We start from the raw sequence: 13803 nt of genomic DNA on the forward strand, positions 1-13803 counted from the left end.
TAGAGATAAAAGTCCAAGTGTTCATTTTCTTCTTCACTCGACTGTAAGAACATCAGCAGTGGAAGCAGAGTGACAATGGCAGCTGGCTCTCAGCCGGGGAAGGCAGTAGGGCTTGGTGTAGGGACTGAGAGGATGCAGAGCACTTGCCCCAGCCCAGTGAGACTGCTCTTCTCCAGCCTGTGGTCGCTGGGAGGCAAGGTAGACCATGTAACCAGATGAAGATAAAAGTGGAAAGCTGGATTTTTATGAGATGCGGTTTTTTCAAAATACTCTGAGGACAATAGAGTAGTGGCAAAGCAAGTCAGCTGGAGGCCACATATTGCCTTCAGGCCACCATTTGGGGACTTCTGACATGATTCATAAAAGATGTCTGAAAGGCAGTTACTGTACAGATGTCTCTAAGAGAGGAAACATCAGGTTATATTACATAGATTACATAGATTGTATGTAAATATTTTGATCAGTACCTTGTGACTGATATTTTGGAGTCACTAATTCTGTTTTCACTGAGCCAGATAGCAATACCTACATAATACACTGATGTTGAATTTGCAGTAGGTTATTTTTTGTCCATTGCTTGTTGTCACATGGATGCATGTCTGTTTGCCTCCTCCTTGGGTGACATCCTTTCAGTGCCTCCATTCATCAAGATGGCAGGTAAGCACCTGTGTATGCACAAGTAAATAGTGTGCACACACGTATCCCAGAGAAAGAAGACAGCAAGAATTCCCTTGGTTAAGTAGAGTGGCTAAACAGCCAGACTCAGCTGTGAATTTGACCAGAATGTATGTCCTTATAACTCTTCATTGCTTTCTACTCTTTCTACTGGGGAAAGAGGTTGTATGTCATTAAAGCTTCTTTGTTGCTACCTGTCCATGTCAAGGTGGGTATACTTTTGCTATGTTTGATTTCTTAAAGTATGTCTTGAGGAATTAACTTTTTCAAATTTATTCAAGCCATAAAGTACAAATTCATTTGTTCTCATAATTTAAAAAAATACTACAAATTCTAAAACCCCCACTGAGCAACAGACATTTTAAAATTTTGGAGGTAATAACTGTTACAATTTTTTTGTGTGGCTTTCCAAATCTTTTTCTGTGCATATATATATATATATATATATATATATATATACATACCTGCAAGGATATGGTTTTATTGGTTTTTTTTTACATGAGTGATATTCTTAACATGTCTGAAGACCCCTTTTGTCTGTGTGTATACATATGCACACACATATATATAAGTATACATGTGTGTATGTGTGTATTACATGATATCTATATAACATAGATTATTTCTCTTATTTGTAACAGTTTTTCACTGTCATGACAATATTAGATTGAGCATTCTTGTAAATGCCCTTTTGGGGCATAGTTTCAAATTTTCCAGGGAAATACAGAAGAATTTAAATATTGGGCCATAGGGAAACAGTTCCTCCTTTTATGTCCTCCTAATAATTATCTGTACATGTGCTTAAGAAAGAGTCCTAACTTAATGGCTGGGATATCAAAAATTATTTTCTTGGTACTTTAAAATCCAGTTTTTTATGCTGCTCTCATTTGAATTCAATCTTTTGAATAAACTTGGAATTAATAAGTATAAGTAAAATATGTTCGAGGTAGTAGCCATACATAGATCAAGACTATTAAGCTTTTGGGAATAGGTGCTATGTTTCAATGGTAGGGAAATTAAATTTTCAACTGAGATTATCTCCCTTAATCATGAAGTTCTTTTTTTCAACTTCTTTTCCTCTCCCTTTGGAATTATGACAACTGGATTTACAGGTGCTATGAAAATGTTTTCTCACATCACACATCTTGTTTAACACTAGTTTGAATAATCCTGGAAAATAAAAGTTTTGATACCCTATAAAAGAAGAAGTATTAGTTTGGTCAAATCTGGAATACCCACTTTACATGAGAAGATCTAGTTAAATTTTTTTAGGTATTAAAAGAACATTTTTGGGGTGCCTGGCTGGCTCAGTCAGAGGAGCATGCCATTCAATCTCAGGTCATGAGTTTGAGCTCCATATTGGGTGTAGAGATTACTTAAATAATAAATTTTTAAAAAAAACATTCTTTACACAAATAACTAATATCAGAAATGAAAGAGAGGATACCACTAAAGAGCCCATAGACATTAAAAGGATAGCAAAGGAATACTATGAACAACTCTGCCCACAGATTTGATCAACCAGATGAAATCGACCAGTTTACATGAAAGACACAATCTGCCAAACCTATAAAAGGAAAAAGACAATTGGAATAGGTCTGTATCTATTAAAGAAATCAAATCAATACTTACACACCTTCAAAAACAAAAAGCACCTGGCCTAGATGGGTTTACTGGGATTTCTATCAAAACATTTGGGGAAGAAATTATACCAACCTCCTATGATCTATTTCAGAAGATAGAAGCAGATAAAATATTCCCTAATTCATACTATGAGGCCAGCATTATCCTGATATCAAAACCAATTACAAGAAAACTGTAGACTACAGATTTCTCATGAACACATATATGAAAACCTCTAACAAAATATTATCAAATTGAATCCAACAATGTGTAAAAAGAATTATGCACCACAGCCAAGTGGGATGGTATGCAAGATAGGGTTCAACATTCAAAAATTAGTTGATGATGTCCATCACAACAGGCTACAGAAGAAAAATCACAACACATAAACATATAAAAGAAACACTACACAAAATTCATTCATGATTTAAAAAAAAAAAACTTCAATAAAATAGGAATAGAGGGAAACTTCCTTACCTTGATAAAGAGTAACTACAAAAAAACCTACAGCTAACATATTTCATCATATTTAATGGTGAGAAAATTGACACTTTCCTACCAAGATCAGGAACAAGGCAAAGAAGTCCCTTCTCTCCACTGCTTTTCAGAATTATATTGGAAGTCCTGGATAATGCAACAAGACAAGTAAGGGAAAGAAAAGATAAACAGATTGGAATGGAAGAAATAAAGCCACCTTTGTTTGCAGAAGACACTATCATTTATGTAGAAAATCCAAAAGAATCAACAAACTCCTGGAACTAACACATATAGCAAGGTTACAGGATACAAGGTTAATGTATAAAAGTCAATTGCTTTCCTATGTACCTGGCAATAAACAAATGAAACTCAAATTTAAAGAATACCATTTATATTAGCAACCCCAACAACAAACTATTAAAGTATAAATCTAACAAGTTGTGTACAACGTCCATAAGAGGAAAATTACAAAATTCTGTGGAAAGAAATTGAAGAACTAAACCAATGCAGAGATAATCCATCTTCATGGATAGGAAGATTCAATATTGTCAAGATGTCAGTTCTTCCCAAATTGGTCTATAGATTGACTGCAATCCCAGTAAAAATACCAGCAAGTTTTTTTATGGATACTGACAAACTGATTTTAAAGTTCATATGGAGAGGCAAGAGATCCAGGATAGCCAACACAATATTGAAGAGGAACAAAATTGAAGAACTGATGTTACCTGACTTCATGACTTACTATAGAGCTATGGTAATCAAGACAAAAACAGACAAAATAGACAATAGACAGAAATAAAGGGACCAGAAATGAGATCCTAATGTAGACTCAAATAAGTATAATCAACTGATCTTTGACGAAGGAGCAAAGACAATATAAAGGAGCAGAGAGAGTACTTTTGTTGAAGTTTGGTTGATTGATTTGAGAGAGCACACAGGCGGAGGAAGGAGCAGAGGGAGAGGAAGAAGCAGACTCCCTGCTATTCAGGGAGCCTGATGTGGTGTTCAATCCCAGGATTCCAGGATTATGATCTGACCTGAAGGTAGAAGCTTAACCAATTGTGCCACCCAGGTGCCTGCAAAGATAGTATTTTCAACAAATGGTGCGGGAACAACTGGACATCAGTGTACAAATATGTTGAATCTAGTTACAGACCTTACACCCTTCACAAAAATCAACTCAAAATGGATCATAGGACTAAATGTAAAACATAAAACAATAAAGCTCTTAGAAGATAACATAGGAGTAAACCTAAATGATTTTGAGTTTGGTGATGACTTTTTTGATTACCAAAGACAACCCATGAAAGAAAGAATTGATAGGTTGGACTTGATTCAAATTAAAATTTTGCTCTATGATAGACACTGTCAAGAGAAAAGACCACAGGCTAGGAGAAAATATTTGCAAAATACATATCTGATAAAAGACTATTATCCAAAATGTATAAAGAACACTTAAAACTCAAGAATAGGAAAACAATGCAAACTAAAATTGGGCCAAAGATTTTAGCAGGTAGGTCATCAAAAAGATATACAGTTGGCAAGTAAGCATATGAAAAGGTGCTTCATATCATATGACCCCAGAGAAATGCAAATGAAAACAACAAGGTAGATCATTGATGAAACCAAATGCTGGTGAAGATGTATAGCAACAGGAACTCTTATTCATTGCTAATGAGAATGCAACATGAATACTTCCACTTTGGAAGACAGTTTGGCAACTTATTAGAAAAATAAATATATTCTTACCATCCAGAAGTCACACTCCTATGGCCACACAGTAACCCAAACATGGTTGTTTATAGCAGCCCTAAATTTAAATATTTATTGCCCAAATCTGGAAGTAACCAAGATGTCCTTCAGTAGGTGAAAGAATCAGTATACTGTGGTACATCAAAACGATGGAATATTACTCAACACTTAAAAAAAAATGAGCCTTCAAACCATCAAAAGACATGGAGGAAACTTAAATGCATATTGGTAAATGAAAGAAGCACACACTATACATTATATAATCCCAAGTATATAAGAAAGTAGAAAATGTCAATGTTCTGGAAAAGGCAACACTATGAGGATAGTAGAGATTAGTGCTTGTTAGGGGTTAGTGAGAAGGGAGGCATTTTAGGGCAGTGAAACTAGTCTGTTTGATACTGTAATGGTGGATATATGTCATTTGCACTTGTTCAGACTCAGAATGTACAACACCAACCCTAATGAAGACTATAGACTTTGAGTGATGCTGACGTATCAATGTACTTTCATCAGTTGTGACAAATACACCACTCTGGTGGGGATGTTAATACTGAAGGAGCCTGTGCTTACGGAGGCAGGTAATATATGGAAATCTATGTATCTTCTGCTTGATTTTGCTATGAACCCAACATGACTCAGTCTGGGTTTTTTGTTTGATTTTTTTTTTTTTAAGGATATACTTTGAGGATGTTCTGTTTTTGATAAGAGCCTTGTGCTTTCACTAGATGTGACTCTGAGTGTGTTGATAGGGACTCTGCAAGATCTGGAAGGCATTCCTAAAGTTTGTCAGGGAAGCATATTGACCATGGTGGCCCTAAACCAAGGGCTGGTAAGGTTCTAGTTGAATAATTGGTTAGATTCCATTAGCACTTGAGCATAAGAGTACTCTCTATGCATGCGTGTTTGGAAGACTGGCGAAATATAAATAGTGCTCCATGCAAAAATTTGTATGGTAGAGCAATTAGTTATAAAACTTTACATCTAGGAATTACATGGGGAATCTATTAAAATTCCCAAGGCTCAAGCTACATGTTAACATGTTAACTACATGTTACATGTAGTTACATGTAACATGCAGTTAACAGTTAAGAGTCATAATATGTAGGGACGCCTGGGTGGCTCAGTTGGTTAAGCAGCTGCCTTCGGCTCAGGTCATGATCCCAGCGTCCTGGGATCGAGTCCCACATCAGGCTCCTTGCTCAGCAGGGAGCCTGCTTCTCCCTCTGCCTCTGCCTGCCATTCTGTCTGCCTGTGCTCGCTCGCTCTCCCTCTCTCGCTCTCTCTGATAAATAAAATCTTTTTAAAAAAAAAGAGTCATAATATGTAGTCATAACAGTTAAGAGTCTAGAGATGGGACTCAGGCATCAGTAATTTTAAAAATGTTTTTCGAGTTTTTTTAAAGATTTTATTATTTGAGAGAGTGAGCACAAGTGAGGTTGGGGGGAGCAGCAGCAGAGGGAGAGGGAGAAGCAGCTCCCCACTGAGCAGGGAATCTGATGCAGGGCTTGATCCCAGGACTCTGGGATCATGAGCTGAGCCAAAGGCAGATGCTTAACTGACTGACCCACCCAGGTGTGCCCCCTTAAGTTTTTTTCTTTTTAAAAGATTTTATTTATTTGAGGGAGAGAGAGCACGAGTGGGTGGAAGGGCAGAGGGAGAGGCAGAAGCAGACTCCTTGCTGAGCGGGGAGTCCGATGCAGGGCTCCATCTCAGGACCCTGAGATTATTACCCAAACCAAAGTCAGACCCTTAAGCAAATGAGCCATCCAGGCATCCCTTAAAGATTATTTTTTTTAGTAATATCTATACCAAATGGGGGGCTTGAACTCATGATCCTGAGATCAAGAGTCATATGTTCTGATTGAGACATCCAGTCCCCCCCAAAATTGATAATTTTTATTTTTTTAATGTAAGTTAGCCCTAAATATTTTATTATTTTTTGAAGATTTATTTATTTGAGAGCACAGGCAGGTGGAACCAGCAGGCAGAGGGAGAAGGAGAAGCAGGCTCTCTGATGAGTGGAAAGCCTAATGCGGGGCTTGATCCCAGGGTCCCAGGATCCTGGCCTAAGCCAAAGGCAGATGCTTAACTGACTGAGCCACCCAGGCACCCCCACATTGGTAATTTTTAAAGCCCACCAGGTAGTTCCAGTGTGCAGCCAAGTTTGAGAACCAGAGGGCTATAGAAGATGTTTACTTTTATTCCATCTTCATCTAAAGATAAGTTCAGCTATCATAACTTCCAAAGGCCCTGGTGTGTTAGTACTTTGTAGGTGTGGAAGATGTTGGAGTTATTGGAAGGATACTTGTTAATAACAATAACAATTAATGAAACTCTAAGTGCAAAATAAAATCCATATAGCCTGAAAGTTAATGCAGTTCCCAAAGATACTTTAGACAAGAAACAGTCTAGGCAGATGGAAAATCTGGCTTCCTGGGAGCAAATAAAGCCAAGATTTAAAATGTCTTAATGTGAAACACATATGTGCCCCTGGGTCTAAAAACAAGCCACAACCTTTCCAGTTGTGGTGAAGTTTCCTAACAATAGAAGTGAGTTGTGGTATGATGTAATTTAAACTGGAAAGTTTAGGGAAGACTGATTTGTAGAGATCATAGATAGGAGAAGACAAGTGGTGTGGGTAGGCAGGTATGACTCTTCTGATTCTGAGGAGAGCAGAATTAGCTGATAGCTCTGATTATCTGCGTACACAGAGCAAAACCAAATAAACCCTAACAAAATGAAAACTAATATTTAATCAAGAAGCTAGAATGTACTTTATTAAATTAACCTGCTTTGGTATTTAAGATAATTGTTATTTATAGTTTTAAATGTCCTTATAAAAGCACTCATTTATGGTGGCATGGACTTTTATTTGCTTCTTACATCAGTCCTTCAATAGAATTCTATCAAAGTTTCTAATTCTATATGGGTGTGTGTGTCTTTTAACTTTGTATTTTAAAAAAATTACAGATTCATAGGAAGTTGCAGAAAATGTGCAGGGAAGTTCTCATGCATCCTTCACCAAGTCTGCACCTCTGGTAACATCTATAAATCAGAGATATCTCAAAACTAAGAAACTGACATTGGAATACTCCACAGAGGTTATTCAGATTTTTACAGCTTTAAAAGTGTGTGTGTGTGTGTTTCTGTGCAGTGTTATACCACATGGCTTCATGCAACACCACTGTGGTCAAGAAACTGTGCTCCATGTGGGGTTTGAAGAACTATCAAGGGGTGTGGAATGAGTCACTTTGCTTGTAATCCCATCACCAGCCTGAGTTCAGGACTTCGTATTTTGGGGGACTGATGCTTTGTGGATGTAGGTACCTTAGCTTTTGCAACAGAAAGTGACTTTTCTCTTTTTATGTGATCATCATGAAAGATGTATTTATCAAGGACTGTGTTTTAAGGAGGTAAATCACGGTCACTTTATGCAAAGGAAGTGAAATGAAAAATTTTTACCCCCAAATGTAAATATCTGTTATTGGTCTTTATTTTGGGGGCAAATCTACCAGTTCTGGCACAACAGCAATGGACTGAATGCTAGAAAATTCCTTCTCTGCCAAGCTTTAGAGCATTTGAGACTTGCTCAATAAGTGGTGCACATGTGTAGTTCCTCAAACAGAAGATTGAGGGAAACCCCTGATGTGTTTGAAGTGAACAGGTATGATTCTGTAATAAGGAGATGGAAACAGTCAATACCATCTTCTAAGCACTGTCAGTGTATTAAACTTTGCCTCACTTAGGTTTTGTTGGTAACTGCCATCTCCAGAGTTTAAGGATACATAATCCTACCATTTACATGGCGTGAGGATCTTAATCGTCTTTGCACCTAGTATATCAAAACCAAGGTGTTTAGGAATGTAAATTCCTTGTCATTAAACCTTTTGTTCCCAGGATTTGCTGATAAATCTACAATCTAGCAAAACTGCGTATAGGTTATGCTTTGTTCCAATACCTGCACCCCAGTCTTTCTTGGAAACCCATTTCTAACTCCATTTTTAGCCGGAGTTCTATAGGAGAGAAGAGTTCCAGACTTGATTGGTTGGAAAATTCTGGCTGGTCCAGTAAGCTCAGCTCTGATGAAGTAATGAGGTATGTGATGAGAAAGTATCTAAACATCAAGATAATCATCTTGAGCAAAAGCAGCTTTGGGGTAAAGAATACATGCCACCAGGCATAACTGTGGGTTTTTGTAGGGATTTAATATAGTAAGAATTCAGCAAAGCATCAAATTGGTAATCCCAATGTCTCATAACACTGGATTTGAAAAAGTCAATTTATTTAGGAACAGAGTGGCCAAAAAACATCAAGAGTCTTAAATATTCTGAAAAAGATCATTACCAACCCACATCCATGAAAAAGCAGAGGAGGGAGATCAATATTAATGACTATAAGATGAAAAAAAAAAAAAAACCAAACCATACACACACACACACACACACAAAAGGGACCAGATTATTTGTAATAAAAAAGCAAGCTGGGGCACCTGGGTGGCTCAGTGGGTTAGAGCCTCTGCCTTCGGCTGGGGTCATGATCCCAGGATCTTGGAATTGAGCCCCGAATCAGGCTCTCTGCTCAGCAGGGAGCCTGCTTCCCCCTCTCTCTCTGCCTGCCTCTCTGCCTACTAGTGATCTCTCTGTGTCAAATAAATAAATAAAATTATTTAAAAAAAAAAAAAAGCAAGCTTAGCTTTATGGAAATGTGATCCTGAGCATGGCTTTTAAACATTAGGAGAGGGAAAGTATGGTTGTGTCAGTATAGGATCCCCTACGTACCCATCCAACTTTCTAAGGAGTAGAACAGCTGCAAAGATGCTTTGAACAACCATCCAGGAGTTAATCAAGAAAATATTCAAGCCATACAGCCTATTCAATGGACAGTTGTTAAAGATGACAAGTTGAATAATTTTATAAATACCTCGTTAGTCACTACACTTACGGTTAAGAGGGTGTCCGACTACAGTGTATCAGCCTGTAAAAGACGTGCCTTTAGTAACCAACCAGCAAATAGCGACAGTCGTTACGTCATGTGCCAAGTAGACACATCAACACAGGACTGTTGTAAAGAGGAGATGAAGGAAGGTATATGGACTTTATAGCACAAGGCTTTTTTAGCTGGATTTTCTTTCCCTCTCAGAAAATGTTAACATCTCTGGTGGACGCCTGGGTGGCTCAGTGGGTTAAAGCCTCTGCCTTCGGCTCAGGTCATGATCCCAGGGTCCTGCGATCAAGTCCCGCATTGGGCTCTCTGCTCAGCAGGGAGCCTGCTTCCTCCTCTCTCTCTGCCTGCCTCTCTGACTACTTGTGATCTCTGTCAAATAATTAAATAAAATCTTTTAAAAAAAAGAGAGAGAAAGAAAATGTTAACATCTCAGTTTAAAGCTTAGTTTTATGCGTCACCACAGTATTTGTGCATTTTATTGCATGGTTGTAATAAAAACAAAATTCAGAATACATCTTACATCCATAACATCACACATCAGTGCCGTTCTTTTTTTTTTTAAGATTTTAAAGTTCTTAAGCTAAGAACTCTTTTTCCACTGTAAAGCTGTGCAAATTCCTGACTCTGCTAGCAGTTCAGGGCTGCTAAGTAATAATATATCTAACAACATGCTGTGCGCTGGGAATGGGCTGAGAAATCCACACACATTTTACCTAAACCTTTGAACATCACTGTGAGGTAGGAGCTGTTTTATTATAGCTCTTTTACAGGGGGGAAAGCCGAGTAACTTGCAGAGATCCACAGCTGGTAGGTGCTGGAGCCCGATGAAACCAGGCTCCAGGACTCATGCACTGAACTGCAGAACTCTTCTTAAGAAAGGTATTGATGGAGAGGAGAGCGAAGGGTTGGGGGTGACAGATCAGACCCCTGAGGAGAAGGCGGGGAAAAGGTTAGGGTAGAGACAGCGTTCTTTACCAAAGCTCAATTTCCAGGCCAGAAGTGGTTATCAAGGAATAAGAGTCTGAGCCACAGAAGTCAGTAAATGGAGGGGAAGGGGGTTCAAAGGGAAGACTAGGACCCGATGTGTGTGTGTGAGGGGTGACTGGAGAATTTGGAAATAACAAAACAAGTCTGTGAGCGTGAAAGGGGAAGATGGTGAGAAACCACACAGCGCGGAAGACTCTTGGTGAAGGAGGAGGCAGATTCCTCGGAGAGCGAGTAGATGTGTGAGCTGGTGAGACTTGGGGTAGACGTTCTCTTACTGTTTTCATTATGTCTACCTGCCCTCAACCTCTCCTCAGACAGTCCCTTCTTCTTCTGGAGGCTAACATCTGGGGCTTGGGGGTTGTTGTTGTCTTGTCGTCTTGTTATTTTATATGACTGAGCATTCAACTCCTGCATACTTAGATTTCTATAGTCTGGAAGAGTTCCTTCTTGGTCTATAGGAATTGTGTACCCCTGAAAATTACTCCTCATGAGTTATCTTTTTCCACAGGGGAGCATTTAATACATAATTTTCAATTGTAAGTACCATGATCAACCTCTGAGATACAGTATGTATTATTAATACTCTGAAATAGGTAACCAGAGCTCATTCTTTACAGTGTGTGTCATATATACTTAAATCTGGCCAAGAATATGTTTATACTTTCATGAGTATTATATTTGCTATATTTTCACAAGCTTATGTTCTCCCCCAAAGCATCAAGCCCAGAAGCAGCTGTTAAGAATTGTAGAGCACTCCTCTAATTTAAATGTGCATAATTTAAACATCAGCCTGATAGAACTGTAACTTGTTGTAGCCAGCCTGTTCTTTATCTCTGCCCTACCCTTCACGCTTTCATTATTTTTTTTTATTCTCTCAGTCCTGAGGAAATGATCTTGCATTATGTGCCAATGCCTCATAGAGTGTGTATAAAAAACATTAAAGGTTTTTTTAAATTTCCATTTTGCTTTGAACGCAGGTATCATGAAACTTTGTATCTATTTTACGGCACAAAGAGCCAAAACCATAAAGAAAAGAGCTAGAATCAAAGATTATGAAAATCTAGAATATATAGGACTTCAAGAAACTCATTACCATAATTTTACAAGGATTTTTAGAAGAAATATTTTCTAAAGATACATATAAAATTATGCTATAGAAGTCCTGTTTTAAATTATTTTTTTCTGATGATTCTGTATTTTGTTACTAAAAACAAAGGGTTTTTTTAGAGTGGACCCGCAGGCTTCCATAAAGGGCTAGGGCTGAGGTACAAAACCCTATTAAAGGGGGCTTTGTTCCTTCTGCCCTGGGTGCCTTGCCCTTCCTTGGATAGAAAGGAAAAACTTCAGGCAGGCTCCGTCCATATGCCCAGGAAGTCCCTTTGTCCTCCTCACTGTGCAAATCTGGTTTGGAGCTGTGTATACTGTATGAAGCCATGTTTGAAATAAGATTCCTAGTGAACATTTTCCTGCGTGGAATGCCAACTACTGCTTTTAGTCACTAATTGAGCATTAACTCCCTCATAGTGCCATCGTCATAAACCCCAGTCCAGGTCCTACTGTCTACCATTAAAGGATTAGACAATTGTGCAGTGTTTGACCAGACTTTGAAAATGTCTGATTTGGGAGAGAATAGTGCCCACATATACCTTAATGGAAAGGATGGCCAGATCTTCGGCAATGTTATGACAGCTAAAAGAACTTAATAACCAGCTCAGAATGTGTTCCCAACAGAGAAAGAGATATACTTGGTAGAAACAAAAATATAAAAAATTAGAATTCTTCTGTTGGCAGAGTATGTGTATTTATACATTCTTCTGTGTTTAGGTCAGTGGGTAGAGAACGCTTCCTGGAAGGACCGTAGGACACAAGTGTTTTCAATCTGAGCTTGTACGTTTCATCTAATTGGTCCCTGGGACCAGGTTCACTGCCCTGGAGTGGCTTGGCTTAATCTTTCAAACACTCTAACGAATTTCAGGTTTGGGACAGAAATGTCCCAGAAATGGCTGCCCCATATCAGACAATCATGTGAACTTGGAATTGTTTCCCATGAATATCTTTAGGAACTATGTAATTCCAGTCTGGGTAGTGGGTCCGTCTGCCATCTCCAACCGTTGGTAACTGCCCTTGCTTGGGTTACTCAGTGCTTGCCTGCTTTTAAAACTTAGATTTGGAGACTGCTTCATTTTTTGAAGGGAATATTATGGGAGAAAATATGGCAAAGGTAATCTGAGTACAACCAGATGTATCAAAGGATATTTACAAATAACCTTAAAGCAACCTGAAAAGATTGGTTTGGGCTGAATCCACCTGTTTTAGTTTCCCTCCAAGCTGTTTGAAGAGAAAATTCAAAAGAAAGTCAATTTTCATACCTTTTTATATTGATACATCTAGCAATAGTTTAGGGATTTTATTGGCTCTGATCCAGCCACCCCCAAACTTGTTTTGTCTAGACGGGGAAGAAGTAAGCTAATGAAACCACAGACATCCCTTAGAAGGGCAGGTGCTGAGCTCTGTGTGGGCCGACCCCAGCATGCACACCTTTGCAGTGCTTACAAGACTTGACCCTCACTAGTGGTGAAGACAGGTGCAGTGTCTCAGCTTTGCACAGGTCTTGCCTAGACACTCGGAATCAGTCACACTTTGTGTTGGGCCAGTAGGGGGGAAAATGTTGATTTCATGAATTCCTTCATCCGAAAGATTGACCATAGTTTCCGTATGGAGTGGGAGCATTTCTGTTTCTACGTGCCATGCTCTATTCCTCCCAGTTATGCCTTTCATCGTCTGTGGGACTCTGCACAGGCTGTGCAAGGGTCCCGTCTGGACCTCAGTTCCCTCCTTCCTAACTAAGGCAGGGCGGGCCAGATGATCTCCTAAGGCCTTTTCCAGCTCCCAGGTCTGACGTTCAGTTTCTTCTGCATGTAAGAGGTTGGGGCATCAACTGCTTTGGTCTTCTAGCACCTACTTGGGTTTTCCCACTGATAAACTCTCAGCCAATGAATGAATGAACAGCAAAGCTCAAGTCTAGCAGAAAGTTTAGCTTTCTGCACGCTGGCACAATCAGCGGAAGTCCTGGGTGATGAGGCATTCCTGAGTACTAGGCAGGAGGTGTCAGATGACGGTGCCCCGTTAGTGCTGGATGCTTCCTGGGGACAGTGGCCTGTTGGAGATCACAAAAAGCAGCATGAGGTGGTCCTGCATATCGTCCAGCATCAGAAGGGCTTGGGTTCCTCCAGACTCTTGACCATCCCCGCCGACCCAAGCGCCCGAGCCTTATACTTCCGCAAGCTGCCTCCCAGCTCTCCAACTTGGGTTTGGTTATCTTTCAGATGAAGATAATATCTCCTT

This window comes from Neovison vison, chromosome 13, assembly GCF_020171115.1.
Source record: "Neovison vison isolate M4711 chromosome 13, ASM_NN_V1, whole genome shotgun sequence".
Classification (NCBI taxonomy): domain Eukaryota; kingdom Metazoa; phylum Chordata; class Mammalia; order Carnivora; family Mustelidae; genus Neogale; species Neogale vison.